Below are 16884 nucleotides of genomic sequence, written 5' to 3'. Positions count from 1 at the left end.
ATGTTCGTTTTCTTGTGTCTCTTTCATTTTCTCAGTATTTCACAGCATCTTGAAAGTGCTGACATATGAAAGCTGTGCTTGAGAGAGTTGGGAGACGGGTTTCTCGCCACCCTTGGTCAAGACTTTAAAGTGGAACGAGGAGGAGTAGTGACATGGATCACTGGTAGCAGTGAAGAAAAACCCCACAGAGGAGTGAAACACAGGAAGACAAGAGCCACGTGATCCAGCTACCTTTCTACCCCTGGGCTTGCTCCTGTAGAGTCTGGAGCGCTGGTTCCCAGTCAGCAGTGTGGACAGCACTCATCTGGAGAGCTTGTTAAAATGCACCCCAGGTGATCCTGATACAGAGACTGCTTACAACGCATGGAGAAACACTGTTCTGCGTTTTCATGGGTGAGATACCTATTCGTTCTACTGTGGCAAGTGATGAAATCCTCTTAAAGAATCAGAAGTGAGAGCAGTAATAAAGTTCTAAGTTTGAATGTGGCTCTTATGGCATAAAAGCAATGGAGGCCCTTGCAACCCAGAATACCACAGAGTGCATTGGTCAAAATTTGCGGGGAATGTACTCCTTTTTCAGACTACCCAAACTCCTATCGATTGCCTGTAAAATATTCTCGGTCAAAGCCTCCTGAGCAAGCTCATTAGCCAAAGGGGTTTTGAACCCCATTCGAGGTAACGCTAACGCGCTTTGTGGCCAGCTAATTCCAGAGAGAGGGTTCTTCCTCCTACCCTTTATCAGAGTGATCTCATTACATCTGGTAATTGGTTTCTATGCAGCCCCACCCCTGGAGGGCTCCTGAGCTCTCAAAAGGAAAGGAAACCCTAGCCTTACCAGGGTCCAGGAAGGGGTGGCCTTCTCCAGCAGCACCGTAGCTCAGCTCCTGTGGCCCTGCCTGTGGGATCCACACCTCTGCTACCGGGGCCTCGGAGACAGGTCCCATCGCTTGGAGTGGGGGTGACTCCAGGTGGATGTCTGGAGGTGTGTCTGCCATTCCCACTGCTGCCAGGTCTTCCAAAAGCACTTCCTGCCTATCCATCTGGGGGGAAATGCCAGAACCCATCACTCTACAGTCTGGACCAGTATCGCCCAGTAGCAATATAATGCAAGACACACGAGCCATTTCAAATTTTCCAGTGGCCATGTGAAAAATAAAAGAAATAGGTAATCTTAATACTATGCATTACTTATCCAATATATCCAAAATATCATAATTTCAGAAAGTAATCAGTATAAATAATTAGTAATGAGATATTTAAGCTACTTTAGTTTTCACCCAAAGTCTTCTGAAGTGGTGGGCCTTTTATACTTACAGCATTTCCCACCTTGGACTAGCCGCATTTCCAGTGCTCAGAGACACACTTGGCTGGTGGCGACCGCACTGGCAGGGCAGGATTAGACCACACAAGACAAAACCGTATGTGGTAGGCCAAACAAGGAGAGAGAGGAAGAAAAGGAAATTGCAGGCTCACTCTATGCCGGGGACAGGAAGCATTGCAACAGTCCTGTTCAGGCAGGCTAACTGCTCAGCCCCATCATCACACCAGTCTCGAGCGCCCCCAATGCCCAACTAGAAGCACTTCCTCTCTTCTCCAATGACGCCACCCTGTGCTGAGCTGTGCATGCCCCAACCAGGCTTTACTGGGTGGTTCTGAACAGAGGTCAGGGCCACTGCCCCCAAGAGGTGTTTTGGATATGATGGCAAGTGGCGGCTGTCAGAATTTTTGTGGGGACTGATGGGAGTATAAGTCATGCACAGTGCAGAACTGTTCTGGATCCCTACCAACTTCGGAGCACCCCCTCAAACAGTCATGTTGACAAAAAGAACCTGTCAAGAACCTCACCCTGTTGATCATGTAAATACAAAATATTTTTTGCACATTTTACTATGACTTAAATTTTCTAGGAAAGCACTACTTCGGAAATCAAGGAGAGGCTATACTGCTAATTGTTCAGAAACGCCAAGCATATTTGCCTCTGGAAAACCACATGACCAGCATCCATACCTCTCACCATGCGTGAGCTCTTTCAGTCTGAATTTCCGGTCGTTGCCTTTGCAGTGAGTCTTTGCAGAGAGGCAAGCATCTGACCACTTCATGAGGTCTTCTGGTGCACTCATGCCCGGTCATGTGTACTCTGAAATGGTTACTAGTTTATAATAAACTACGTTCCTTTTCATTTAGATTTCTTCTAGACTCTACTTGACTCAGGGTGGGCCAAATTTCTGTAAAAAGCCAGATCGTAAATATTTTAGGCTTTGTGTGCTACATTCCATCTGTCACTTATTGTCCTTTTTTTTTAAACGATGATATAACAGGTCAAAACCATTATTAGATCTCAGGGAATACAGCAAAGGTCATGGCAGATCAGATCTGCAGACTCTAGAGCATAATAATGGTGTTCCTGATGGATGACTGTAGGTAGGTAATGTTATCTGTGACTTTCATTTAAATATATTTACAGGGACACTACAAAATATTTGTTGTAGAACGGGCATTGCGTATGATGAGGTTGGAAACTACTGACCCATCCGCTGATAGAAATATGAACAGGACTGTGGAGAAATCTCGGGGTTGAAGAATGACACAGGGACAAGTATCTGACCCAGTCCCACAGCCTCTGGCACTACTTTTATTCTAATACCCAGATCCCAAACTCTTTTCTCACCTGCTGCTCTGGTATCTCGAGTTTTCTCTCTCAGTCTTCTGTCAATGACGGAACTCTTTCTCTGTTCTCTGGGCAATGTTTTCTCACCCAGGTCTCTATCTCCGTGGGCAGAACTGTTAAGAACTGCTCCTGCACTAGAAGCTCCAGGTTTTGTTCCTTAAAACGCATCCTTGGCTTCAGCCGTTGACAACAAAGCTCCCGGAGTTGGTCGAAAGCTTCACGAGTCCAGGCTGCTTCTGTGTACTGGAACTGCCTGAAGCGCTGACGGAAGACTTCAGAGTCAGTATCATATTCTTGAAACACTGAGTCTTGATTCAAGGAGGCCTGGAGTGCACAACCCAGGGTCACAGCCATCGTCCCTTACCAGCAGTGTACAATTTATCCACGGCCTCAAGTCTCAGATGCCAATTTGCTTCTTTGAGTAATTCTTGTGTGGGCGGGTGGGGTGGGCACCTACAGCTGAGGACAGAGCAAATGAAAATGGAAAAACAGCAGTGGTTACCAGAGGGCACCTTACCTCCCTCAAATTGCTTAATTTTCACCAAAGCCCTAAAGGAGCAGATTGTAATCTTTTGGAGGCTTTGATAATCTAATGGAAGCCATGGACTCACTTCCCAGAAAAATACACATACACATGCAATTCTGCACCCAGTTTCCAAAAGGCTTGTGAGACATCCAGGCTCATGCACACACACCCTGCTGTCCCACATGGTAGCCATTAGAATCCCGTGGGATTTTAAGTTGAAACGGATTAAATAAAAAATTCAACTCTTAGCCACATTGCAAGTGCTCGATGGCTATGATTGCAGAGAGGAGAGCTGTATAGGGCATCTCTGCTCCAGAATTCCACTGACCGAGGCGAGGGACACCTGCTTTCGCGCGAACCCACCAAGGATGCGCTGGCCTGTATCCACACTCACAGTCTAATAACAGTTTTCTTGTGTTTCTGAATATAGGTGGGCCACAGCATGAGTAACCATTAGTCGCCTTCAGTCACGGGCATCTTAGTGAGAGGCATGCCTTGCAAAGGCAGCGACTCATCAATCCTCATTCTTCTTCACTCGGGGTATGTGTAGTTCAGCCAACATCACCGTGACCCTAATGGCATTCCAACTCGTTTTCTCAGAAGAGCCTGCCCAGGGCAGGCCATCAGGGATCTGGACTGCATTCATAGCGAAGGACCGTTATCCCGTTCAGCACGCTGTGTGCCAGGTGCTGATCCAAGCCCCCTACGTGCACTAGTTCATTTGACCCTCACCCAACGGTAGGAGGTGGGTCTAGTATAATGCCCTGAATACGGATGAGGGGACTGAGGCTTGAGGCTTAGGAGGACTGAATAACAGGTTCCAGGTCCCATCGCAAGTGCCAGTGGGAAATGGCGATGAGGTGAGAATCCATACACTCCTGCAATGCTCATGTGTAAAAACATCCAAATGGCCTTAGTGCAACCTCTGAGGTCACTGAAGCGGTCACATACATGTCTCCGCAGGTGTGGGGACCGGTACTGCCCATGCACTATGAGTGCTCTCTCTCTCTCTGCATTTGCCCACATGGCTCACATACCCGTCCTATTTCCTGCATGTGATCAAGGAATAAAATACTCATGACCGTCTTCCTGCCCAGGCATCCAAAAACGTCCCATCCCATCCCCGGGCTAGTTTCCTAAATGACACACGGGTCTCTCTCTGCAGCGTCGCGTTCATGAAATTGCCTGCAGTGGATCCAAATAACACCATGGAAATGCGCCTGGCACAGAGGCAGCGCTCCCGGAAGTTGATTGCTTTGCTCGCCAGGACTCCTTCCCAAGAAGCCTCTTTTTCCCCTTCTAGGCACCTAACGGTCGCTAGAGGGCAGCCAGGAACCGTGGCAGTTTGGGCTAGGGACCAACCTTTCCTGTGCTGCAGCCTCACTGCTGGGGAGCCCTCCCTGAGTGACCCAAACCTTCCCCCACGGCTTCCAGGAAACGGACCCTCCGGGTTTCTCTCCATCGGCCCTTCCGGATGACAACTTCACTTCCCCTCAGGGCCGATGGCTTCTCCCCAAATACTGCTGAAGGATCCGGTGCTCACAGGGTCTGTGGATAAAGAGGCATGGGAAGAGGCATGGGAAGAGGCATGGGGCTCTGTGAATGGCGGACACTAGGGGAAAAGCAAAGGGGACAAATCCCGAAAGGTCTGCCGCCGGTTTTAAATCAGCTGCATGGGCGAGGGCGCGGAAGCAGCGCGCTCCCCAGTGTACCTGTCCCGCTTCCCAGCGGGGCGCTGCCGGGCTCCGAGGACGCTGGGGAGGCCGGTCGGGTCGTGGGGAACCCGGCGGGAACCCGGGCGGGACAGTGGCCTGCCACCCGTCGTTCCTCTCACTCCCACGACCAAAGGAGGGACAGGGGCGCCTCACCTGTTACTCCTACTCCTGCTGGAGCCGAGCGCGTCAGGGCTGGAGCTCACCATTTGTGGTGGCTTCTGGTTGTGCTGGACAGGGACGCACCTTCCATTCCTGCACCCGTGGTGGGGATAGGGGCCGGAGCGCCCCGCTCTTTCCATTCCCGCGCCCGAAGAAGGGGCAGGGTGCCGGTGCCCGACATTCCTTCCATTTTTCCCTCTTTCTTACGACGTGGTCCCAATTCCCATCGCTCCTGCCATTCGCCGGCTGTGGAGTTACCTGGGCCATGTGCCCCCTGCTCTTGCCATTCCTGCGCCCATGGAAGGGACAGGGGCCGGGTGCCCATCGCTTCTTCCATTCTTGCGCCCGCGGAGTTTGCGGCCCAGTGCCCACTGCTCTTTTCCTTCCCGCACCCGTGGAAGAACTCGGGGCAGGTTCCCCCCATCACTGGCTGCCACCAGTTCGGTGCTGGGGGCGAGCCGTGGAAGCCCGAGCAATCAAGTGAGCCCTGCCCCCGGTGTCCTCCGCGTCCGTGCCTTCCGATGCCCGGGACTCACTGCGTGAGAGTGGCCCGCCAGCTGAGCCCTCCCGCCGGGTCCTCCTGCAGGCCGTCGGGAAGAGCCAGACAGCCTAGGTCTCAGTGGCATCTTCTTCCCGGTGACGCCGGGGGAGGGGCGCGGAGGGTCCTGCTCTAGGTACAACCTCATCCCGAGGCCAGGAGGTCCAGGTGGGGGTGCGAGCTCTTGTGAATGTACTGTGACCTGGGACAAAATTCTGTACTCTCGGTGGGGGTTGGATTTCACCAGAAAACCTTAAAAATCAGATTTCTGCGCCACACCCTGAACCACCGAGGTGCTGACATTCGCTTGGGCTCCAGTAAGAACATTTTAATAAGCGTTTCTGCAGATTTGACTGGCCCATTGTTGCTCTGAAATTTGGGTTTTGACTCTTTTGAAGTGACGCCTTATGAAACATCAGAGACCTCAAGCTTGAGAGAAATAACAGAACAGAATTTTTAAGTTATTAAAAATTTTTAAATGTCTCTAAACTGTAGTTACCGCATGACTCAGCAATTTCACTGCCACAACGCAAAATGTCTGTCCACACAAGCCACTGCACACAGATATTAATGGCACCTTTATTCACAATTGCCCACAGAGAAAACAACACAAACCTCTACCTATTATTAGATAAACAAAGTGGTATAGCCATGCAACGGGGGAGTGTTGAGCCATATAAAAGAATGAGGTAGTGATGCCTTCTATGACACGGATAAATCGTGAAAACATTGTGCTATGTGACAGAAGCCAGTCACACGTATTATACGTTTCACGATTCCATGTATAGGAAATGTATAGGCAAATTGATAGAGCCAGAACTGAGATTAGTGGTTGCCAGGGCTAGTGGTGTTGCAGATAATGGCAATGATGGATGATGGGTATCTGTCTTCTTTGGGGGAGATGATGCAAAGATTATGGAATATGTAGTGATGTTGGTCGCAGAGCTTTTTGAATATACCAAATATCAAAAAATGACATTACTTTGGTGATAATCTGGTGAATGTTCTTCTCTCCCAAAGGCATGTTAATTGTCCTTTGGTAAAGAATAAATAACGTCCCCTGGGTCTTAATTGGCCCGATTTCAAAAAGTACCTCTGCTCATTCGACATACTTTGCCTTGCCTGGAAAGTTCGGCTTTCTTCCTGATCATCTGAGATTATCTTAGGTGCTTTTGACTCTGCTAAGACCACCTGCCTGTCCTGTTAAGACAAAGTCAACAGCTCCAGGATCCCACACTTCCCTATGTGTAATTTTCATCATATGCTCTCATCATTGCTCCATATATCTATTCTTCCCAGATACCAGAGGCTGGCTCTGAGCCAGATGTCTTCAGGGTCCTTACTGTGCTTGTTGGTTCTGGTGAGAGCCCAGCAAATATCTTTCGGGTTCAACCTGGGAACTTCACATATCTGCTACTTGTGCTGTAAATACCCTTCGGGGTCCGTCCATTTTGAGGAAATATGCTGGGCATGGGTTTTATTGTATTAATACAACATTATTCAGTGAACTAAGCATTGAAACAAAAAATCCTAAAAAGAGATTGAGTCCCCTATGAAATATGAAACACGTGTGCTGATGGAACGGTGGATAAATCGATGCAGCTGGAACTCTTGAAAACCTCGATTCCTAGCCAGTCACACACAGGGCTTCCTGCCCATCGAGGCATCAGAAATTTACATGTGACCTGTAGGAGTGGCCAGCATGGCCCAATGTGAACTTCATAGGTCAGCAGAAAAAGTGGCATCTGTGGTTCGAGACTAGTAAAAGAATGTTCTTCTCTCCCAGGGGGAAGGTGTGGTCTAACAGTGAATAGAAAAAGGGCTCTGGAGCTTGATTGGTCTGGATGTGGATTCTGGCTCTGGGCAAGGAACTCAATTTTTCTAAACTCAGGTTTCTGACTGCAGTATGGGCATGATAACCCCTTCCTTGCAGGGGAAATGCAGAGGCGTTAGGAATATAATGTGTACTGTGCAAACAGTGCCTGGCATAAGCACTCATGGAAGAGTAGTTGAACTGTCATATAACATGCATAAGATATTCCGATGTCACGCTGCTTGGGCGGGTTGGGGGCTGTGAGAGCCTGTGAGGGCTGTTAGGTGAGGCATACCAGGGGACCCGGGGCTCTTCAGCTGCTGGTCATGGGTGAGCTCGGGCTGAAAGGTCTGCCACGTGCTGTGACTGCAGCTGGTGCAGCCTGTTAGCATGCCGTCTGGAATCGAACTGGCTACTGGAATCTCAGATAGTTAAAGTGCAATGCTCAAAGGAAGGTCCTTCAGCACAGACCTGTAGCTACACTGACCTTCAGGTTAAACAAAAATCCCTCTTAAGGTCTCACATAAGGCCATCGACCTTGCTGCAGTGCCGTTTTTCTTTGGAGTCTTTGTCATTATCACAGGCTCCCTCTGGCTGGGCTGGCTGGCAATGTTGGAGGGGGCTGGGTAGATGGGTGGCTTCCTGCCCCTGCCTCTGGATTTTACCTCCTGGGCATCCTCTACTGTGCTTTCAAAGGCACCTGGGGTTACTCCGGACATTCCAGATTTTGTCGACTTGCACCCACCTTAGCCCTAGGAGAACAGTCACAGATGGGATAGGTCAGCTTTAAGACAGTGAGCAGAAACAATGGCTACTCACTAAGGAATTCTGCATGTTGCAGATGTTTTAACATACTATGGTCATGTTGTATGAGGCCCGTCTCATCTAATTGTCAGCTATGTTAACACTTCAGAATGGACAGAGCTTATGATTAGCTAAGGAAGACATGCTCTACTTTTCACCTTTTAGCAAAAGCTACTTCCTGTCCCTGTCAAATGCTCCTGACATGTATTTCCACTTGAATATATAGCACGGAGAGTAACAATGTTACTCAAGGGCAAAACTTGGGGTATAGTGAGAAATGTTGCTGCTACCTCCCTTTTCAGAATTGAGAATTTCTTTTAAATAGTCCTCATTGTCAATTTGTTCTTGGAGCTAATGGAAGAGGCGTTGCTCAAAAGGCCTGGCGACAAAGCCTTTGGGGTTTTGTTTTCTATTTGCTCTGGATGGGCACTTTTTCAGAGGACTGAGCATTTTTGATTGACAAATAAGACTGGCAGGAATCCATGATTCATCATTTGCATTCTGCGAATGTTCCTTCCCAGAACTCAGCCTGTTATAATGGACTTAATGAACTTCTGGGTATACGAGTCATCTTCGATCATCGTATAATGGGATTCAGGTGAGTTAAAGGTCATTGAGGTCTTCATTGCACGGTGCGATTTACTGGATAAAACCTGTACCCAATGTTCTGCCTTCCTGTTTACTGCTATGAATTACCTTTAGCCCGAAAATGCCTTCTGGCTTGCTTAATTGTGGTCGGGCAGTGGCAGACCCTTCATATAATAGGACGATCTCGGTGTCTTCGCAGGCAGACCCGAAATCCCCAATCTAACTTTCCTGCCTAACTCTTTTCTAGGAGCCATCAACCCGCTTCTTCTTAGTAGCGATATTGAGGGATGGGAGGTCTCTTCTTTTGTATCTGCTTCCTGCTGAGAAGGCTCATATTCCCTGTCTACTGGGGTTCACGGAGCTCTATCCCTTTCTGCATTTGTCAGGTCGGGATCTTGGGTTTCTGCTGCAGTGCTTCCCCAGTCGATAGGCAAGGGAAAGATGATACAAAGCTGTTATCTAAATCATCAACGTATTACTTTCTATTATAGGTTTAACAAAGAAGTGAGTAAAGGAGAACAGGCTGGGTTAATATATTTGTGAAATATAAAAAACTTTGGCCTAAAATCCACACCCTTCTCAGACTCTAAGGACCCTGCTTTGACTAGGGCCATTCCCTCATGGTGGTCTGATGATCCTTATCAAAAGCCAGAGGAGGTGAGTTACCAGTTTCAGGGTCATTATCTGGATTTGGGGGAGAGCGCCGTTGTCCCACAGAAAGGAGGAAAGAAAACTTAATAAGTATTACTAAAAAAAAGCCAACAAAAATACTAGGAACTCTACAAGAGATGCCCCGCATCAATTCCCTCTAAAAGATGCAGAATTTTACAGGTGATGTCCTGTATCAATATTAGGACAATTGGGGGATTTTTGGAATTACAGAACTGTAAGTGTAAAAATGTATGCCTGTGTAAGAACACCTGAAAGAGAGAGAGAGAGAGACAGAGACAGAGAGACAGAGAGACAGAGAGACAGAGAGACAGAGAGACAAAGAGAGAGAAAGACAAAGAGAGAGAGAGAATTAGTTTGTGTGACAGGATCAAAAATAGGAAACTTGAAACAATTGCTCATTCTAGGTAGACGGTATATAGGTGTTCTTTGTAGTATTACCTCAACTATTCCATAGAATTAAAAGTTGTAAAACCTAAATGCTGGAGAATAAATCAGGGTGTGCAGGAAACAGATGCATGTAACTGAGAGGAGAGCTCACCCTGCATACCACATTCTGTTAGTCTGGGTCAAATTGGGGCTGCATCGTGGGCTGTTATGTCTGGAGGATGACTGTGCCATATTCAAAATTGTGTCTCTGCATCCTGGCACAGTTTCCAGAGTATGTGTCACGTCTATGTGGTGTGTGGAACAGAGCCCTGTTTCCAGCGACAAGGATAGTTTCAGCTCTGGGGAACAACAATCCAAATGGTGTTCCCAAGAATTTTCTCAAGGAATTGGGATTTCTAGAAGAAACAAATGAAACAGCCTACTTCAACATAGATGTCACTGCAGCGCTTGGGTGTGCTTAGCTGGCGATCATCCCCCGGCAATGTCCTCTAAGCCTCTCCCACTTGTTTCAGCAGGAAAGTGCAGAACTTGCAGGGCTTTGTGGCGGCCCCTATTTCACCTGTCATTACTCCTAGAAGGCCCATGAAATCCCAAGTGTCTCCACTAACCAGGCTGATGCTCTTCCTGGGCCTTTCCAGTGTGGGATCGGGTTTTCTATTTCCACCCTTTATCCTTGATGTGACGGATTACATTAATCAATGTTCAAATGTTGAAACAGCCTTGCATACCTGATTTATTTTTTTGTCCTCTAGGAGGCCAAAAATTTTCAGAGAACGTTACCTTGTTGAAAGCATCCTTATATAAGGACTTTCTGAAGCTCCCATTGGTTGTATCAGACGGTCAGACCTTTGGTAATATCCAAATGGTCTGTCATAATTTTCAGATTCGAGAAATTGTTGGCAAGGGAATCCAGGGCTGAGACAACTGCCTGAAATTCAATCATTTGTGCAGATCCTTGAGTTTCATGCTTTTTGGAAACTTTTGCTCAAGATCCATCATGCACGATGGTGCCAATAGCCTGTACAAATTCCCTTTACTTTTCAGTCGGTTGATCCCAAAGTTCTTCCCATTAAGTAAAGGATTGCAGGAGAGGTATGACCAACTTCAGCACTTGTGGCATTTGTCAAACAATGGGAGGGCAGAGCAAGACACCCTCTCCTGCAGGTGGCATATGCCAGAGGGGCCCCATTGGCCTCTACATGCAGTAAGGTGATAACGGTGTCTGTGCCCAATTTGTGGAGTGCTGTTTCCATGACCCAAGGCAGAATTGGTAGCTCTGTGCTGACGATAGAAAGTAACGGGCTTAGGGCCTAATTCCAGGAGAGTCCAGTATGCGGCCAACGATTGCCATTCTTCTGGCATGTGGCACGTGGCCAAGTGCATCAGAAGGTCATGGGTGACTTCTGACTATCGTAGATGGTCCGGAGTTTTCCCGAAGTACAAAAGAATGTCTACAGTGTTTGCGTAGTGAAAAAATGTCTGGAAGGGCACTCATAAAATTGTGTGTTGTATTGCAAAGTGGACAAATTCTAGGGCCATGTGTCAGAGGGGGCCCCATTCAAGGTGGGTTCATCTGAAAGAATCAACATAAATGGTTTAAGTAATAGTTTAAAACGAGCCACTTGCTTTCTGCAGAACTCACACCTCATGAAATGATGTGTTAAAAATTAGTTTTCTTTTTTAATGTTGTGGTTACTGACCGTTTCGGTCAATAGCTGTGTTAGAGTCACGGGAGCAGATGTGACTACAGAAGTAGAGGTTGCAGTGATGGGAACTACAAGCCAGTGAATGTGGGCAGCCTATGGAAGCTGTCAATGAGAGAGATTGGATTCTCACAGTGCCAAAAGGAACACAGGGGTGCCACCCCATTTTAGAATGCTGACTTTCAAAACTATAATACGTTTGTGTTCTTTTAAGCTACTAAGTTTGTGGCGGTTTGTTATAGTTGTAATAGAAAACAGATACAGGGGAATTAATGAGTGGCCCTCGCCATCAAGGTCGAGGAACTCTACCATGAAGGAACATTCCTTTGTTTTCCAAGATTCAGACCAGACTCTTAGACCGTTAGACTTGGCAAATTCTTCTGTTCAATGGAGACAAAGTGGCAATAATGAACATTTATCAATAGATCATGCATACTAGTTTTCAAATCTCAAAGTCCCTCCTTTAATTTTGATTGGGATTCAACAACCATTTCGGGGTGGGAAGAAGGGAGTTCCATGGGGTCCTGTTTCCTCAAGCCCGTCGTAGGTGCCAAAGACTTCATTTTCAGTTTTTACTCAGAGGGTACGAGTGTCCGTGCCCACTTCAAATATCTCAGGGCAGTGGGCACTATGGCCATGGAAAATTGAAGCAAAGCCAAAATTCCAAATTTAGGCTGAGTTATACTCATGTACTCTCTATTTTCTGTTTGGTAACTTCCCTCAGAGTATAGGGAGCAGTTTGTTTATATTTAGCGTGATCCCCAAAGAACAGGCGCAACTGGACTTTGAACCCCAGTACCGATTAGGTAATGAGGGTTTACCAGGTGGTGCATTTAATCTGATGCTAAATTTATCCAAAACTCAGGGGCATAATTGCCAACCGACATCTTTTTATTGTTTTATTGTACAGAAGGGTCCCAAACTTAAGATGCTTCTACTTAACGACTTTTTGACCTTGCAATGGTGCGAAAATGATGCACATTCCTTGGAAGTGTACCTTGATCTTTGAATTTTTCTCTTTTTCTGACTAGCAATGTGACCTATGATATTCTCTCGTAGTGCTGGGCAGTGATAGGAAGCCTCAGCTCCCCGACTGCCCAACTACACGAGGGTCAACTGCCGATACGTAGTGTCCTTTGCGTGACAGTGCTTTTTGGACATCGCGTGTCAGGTTTCCGCATCCCGTCGTGATTACAAAACACTCAACTTGTCTCCTGTTTCCGGTGAGATGAAGAGGTAGGCAATTACAGCAGATACTGACCAAATGTAAGCGTTCCGGGCCTATTTCAAGTAGGGTAAGCTAAGCTATGATGTTTGGTATTTTAGGTGTAGTAAATGCATTTTGACTTGCCATATTTTCAACTAAGGATTGGTTTGTCAGGACAAAACTTAACCCATCCTATCTGTTATTTTAGGAAAAGAATTTCCAACTGTGTAAAACTGTGAACCTGTCTTTCAATCTTTTTTTTATTTTTTATTTTTATTTCTTCTTCCTTTATCCAGATTAGTTTGTTTTTTGTTTTTGTTAGGTACTAGAAAAACTTCGGGGTTCCCCAATACCCTGATCATATTTATAAAATTCTTCTTCCAAAGAATCGCAAATCATTATCATCAGAATCCGGGGCTCATTAACAGCAAAGATTGCTTCACTAGGTTTAAGGATTCTAGGCTTAAGTAATGTTGAAATGGCTTGGTTGTGCCACAGGGTACAACGAGTGTTATCCCTTATGGCCCTGAGGATTAGGAACTCTGTTGCAACAGAGGCATATGCAGCAGCCATCACGAAGGCACTGTAGACAGAGGCCGAATTTTGGTACATACGTAGGCTATGGAATCTCATCACCTTGTAACTGAGTTTTGGTAACGACACCATGAATAACATAAGTACCATCTGCAACAATGATTCTAGCCTGGAGACACAGACTTACAGCCATCTGTGTCCCAGGAAGACTTCAGCATTCCCAGGCCCAGTGAGAACTGGAACTGAGCTCATGCATGGCTGTAAGGGTGGTTGGCCCAGCTCTCTGGGAACATGGCGCATGCTGATTATTTCCAGCTGAGGTTCTCAACAGTAGGTGTTGGCTCAACTTTCATGGATATGATGGAAAGTTCATGCATAGCCAACAACCTCACAAACACCTAAGGGAGGAATTGTACCTGTCATCCCCTCTTTACAAAGGAGGAACGTGTGGATCCGAAATGTGAAAAGACTTAACTGAGGTCACAAACTACTGGAATTAGAAAACAAGCAGCCTGTCTCTCGAGCTTCTGATCCTAACCACTTCTGTGTAGAGCAGCATATTACTAATGTGGTCAAATGCTTGTTCTCCTCATAGCTATTTCCCATCTGGATTGGGGTTTATCTAGTTGATTCATTTGGTAAATACCATGTAAAGGTGTATGTGAGTATTAGCCAGACCGTGGAGTCATTTTGAGCAGCTGCATTTCCTATAGAAATCACAGTTGGTCCGGATTAGAGTACAAAGGAGGAGCAAAATAACTCCCTTTCTCCTTATCCCACTGCCTTTCTCTAAGCCCCAGGGCCTGATAGCCTGTGCACCAAGAGGAATCAGGCGACTCACAAGGGCTCTCAGAACTTTGTGACTGCACTCAAAGGCAAGATCTGAACACAGATCGAAAGCACCTGGGTTACTTCTGGTTTGGGGATGAATACGGAGAGTGGCCGAGAGATTCTAGAAGAGAGGAGACAGGTATCACATATGTGAATTGCTCATTTCCGAAAGTTTCCATTGAATATATTCATACCACAGTTGACCAAAGGTAACATACAGCTGGGAGCCAAACCACACATGAGGGGGAACTACTGCCTCGTTTCAACTGATCTTCAGAAACCCTAATAGTGGAGTGGCTGTTGTGATCCCTACTTTGAAAAGAGGATCAGAGTTGATGGCATTTGCCCAAGATCGCACAGAACTGGGACTGGAAATTGGATGACCTGTCCCTTGAGTCCTTGTCCCTAACGCCTTATGTATGCGTTGTATTTTTACTAATTTGGACAATTGACAGTCCTCAACCTGACATTACACATCACGGTTGGAGTTCCTCTGTTCAATCGGTTTTTTGAAGGCAGACGAAAATGCCACATTGTCCTGGTGTATCTGCATGTTTTCTCTCCCAGACCATTGAGCAGCCTCGGTTCCTGCAGGAGCGACAATCGGTCTACAAGGGAAGGCAAGGAGGGAGAGGAACAGTTCCCTCTCTCCCCCTCCCACTATTTCCCTGAGTCCCAAGGCCAGATTGGTTAGGCACCAAGACATGTCATCACGCCTCACAATGGCCTTCAAAGACGAGTCATCACACCTGTTGATATGAGCCAAGGACTGGCAACAACCACTTGGGTTACTTCGTGATCAGGCCTGGTAATAGTAAGGGAGATGCTGCTGGAGGGAAAGCAGTTATTACCTATGACCGAGTATCGTCTGCTCGTCTGCTTCTCTGTTCCCTGGACACTCAGCTATCTTGGCCTCGGGACTCTTCATTGGCTTGAGATAACTGTCCATACTGAAAACTTCTCACGTGGGAGCAGTTACCAAAATGTCCTAAAGCTGTTCATTGTGTTTCAACAGGTCAACTGGCCAGTGGTCAGCGATTCTGACTTCAAGATCTGATCACTCAGAGAGGGTCGCTAGGGAACTCGGTCCTAGGAAGGATTTTATTACTCTTTCTCCATCTCTAGATTCAACCATGGCCATGGCACATAAACCACTGCTTCTGGAAAATGCCAATTCCCTGATATGGGGTATTTACTTGTAGAATAGAGGGCTGTGAGTAGTCACAATCCTCAAGTCACATTACCTTGCAGGTCTCTGGTACAGATCAATGATATAGCTAGCAATCAAATGTGATGTCTGTATGTATTGCCCAAAGATAGGGCATGGATTTTTACAGGATGGGAGTGCACTAATGCCGAGCGTATGTCTTGTTTTCTTTTAGAGTGCTCCTGTCCAATTTCATTTCCTTTTCTTGATACAATGTAAATTCGTTACATATGACATTTGGATAGCTGCCTTAAGTGCATGTCTCTATAGAATAAGCAAGTCAATCACGAGATAATTTGCGAAAAGGATATATACAACTAAAACATGCAAAGGAAGACGTTATATACTCCTCTAAGAATGAGATATGAAATAACGAATAAATCTCTGCATTCAGTGCAAATATAGTCCCGAACGCTAACAGAATTTTTCCATGAATGAGCCAATTATTCAGTACACGGAAGAGAATACATTTGGGAATAACCATGATAGCAGTCTTTCCCTACGATATATGAACATCTAGGCTATCGATTTAACAATTAAAACAGGGATTGACACTCTGTCAATGGAAAAGATAGATCAGGACCCAGACCCATGTTCATGATAAAAGGAAAAAAAAATAAACTTGGCATTTCAAGTCAGACGATGCCCTCAGAGCAATCTCTTGTGATTACCACTGGAAACAAGTGTGTATGTTGGGGAGGAGCCAGGAGAAAGAGGCCCCTGGGTCTACTGGATTAAGTGGGTCGCATCATCTTTCTCAGGCTGTCTCGGTTGAGTTCTCTTCCGGGGACTTCTGTGTTGTCGACCAATCATGAATAAAGGACATTCTGATGTCATTCCCAACAAGCCCTCACCTATCCCCAAGAGGGCCGATAAACACAAAAGTCTAAAAATCTAAGCAAGCTCACAAACAGCCCCCCATCCCATAACATATCTAAGCTGAAGGATTCATGGCAAGTGCAGAAAATGTAAACCATTATGAGCAAATAATGCCAACTAACTGATGGAGAAGAAAATTCCCGTTAAAAGTATTCATATTTTTAGCCACTTGATAATAATTTATTGAGGAAAAAGGTTTGTTTGGATGCAAAATCTTTGGGTAAAAGATCGTAGAAAACTATGACATTGACACATGCTCCGATTACTTAGTCGTTATAAAGAGGAAATTGTCCGTTGATTACCATGGAGAAATCGTGAGACTCTTTCATCTTTATCTCCAATGTAACAATAAAGAAGATTCTGACAAATTAAAATTGGAATAAACTTTTCAAAAACATCACTATTGTGTAAGGAGAAAAAGCAGCCAAGTTTGTATGCGTTCTACATGATATTAGATTATGAAGACGATGTCACTAAGTGTATTGCATAATGTTTGATTAGGAACGAGGTACAAAGCATGACACTGTTACCGGAGAGCGGGATCCTCTCCCGGCACGTCATCCCATTCTTGACGTCTGGAACAATGGATAGAGCGAGATAACGAAATACTGTAGAGAAGACAGTTTCGTTAGAATGGAAAGTACTCTTGCAGA

At 46.2% G+C, this 16884-nt stretch overlaps 1 long non-coding RNA gene across 1 annotated transcript; it reads right to left on the bottom strand.

Moving 5' to 3' along the window:
* Positions 1 to 10: 10 nt before the first annotated feature.
* Positions 11 to 2828, bottom strand: LOC120610977 (uncharacterized). Its single transcript, XR_005655043.1, has 3 exons — positions 2669 to 2828; positions 2008 to 2225; positions 11 to 1040 (listed from the first exon to the last, which is right to left on the bottom strand). It is a non-coding gene; the product is annotated as an uncharacterized LOC120610977 (long non-coding RNA).
* Between the last annotated feature and the right edge of the window lie 14056 nt (positions 2829 to 16884).

This window comes from Pteropus medius, unplaced genomic scaffold, assembly GCF_902729225.1.
Source record: "Pteropus medius unplaced genomic scaffold, Ma_sr-lr_union100, whole genome shotgun sequence".
Taxonomy (NCBI): domain Eukaryota; kingdom Metazoa; phylum Chordata; class Mammalia; order Chiroptera; family Pteropodidae; genus Pteropus; species Pteropus medius.
The sequence above is the reverse complement of the archived record's forward strand: the minus strand, read 5'-3'. Positions and strand labels throughout refer to the sequence as shown.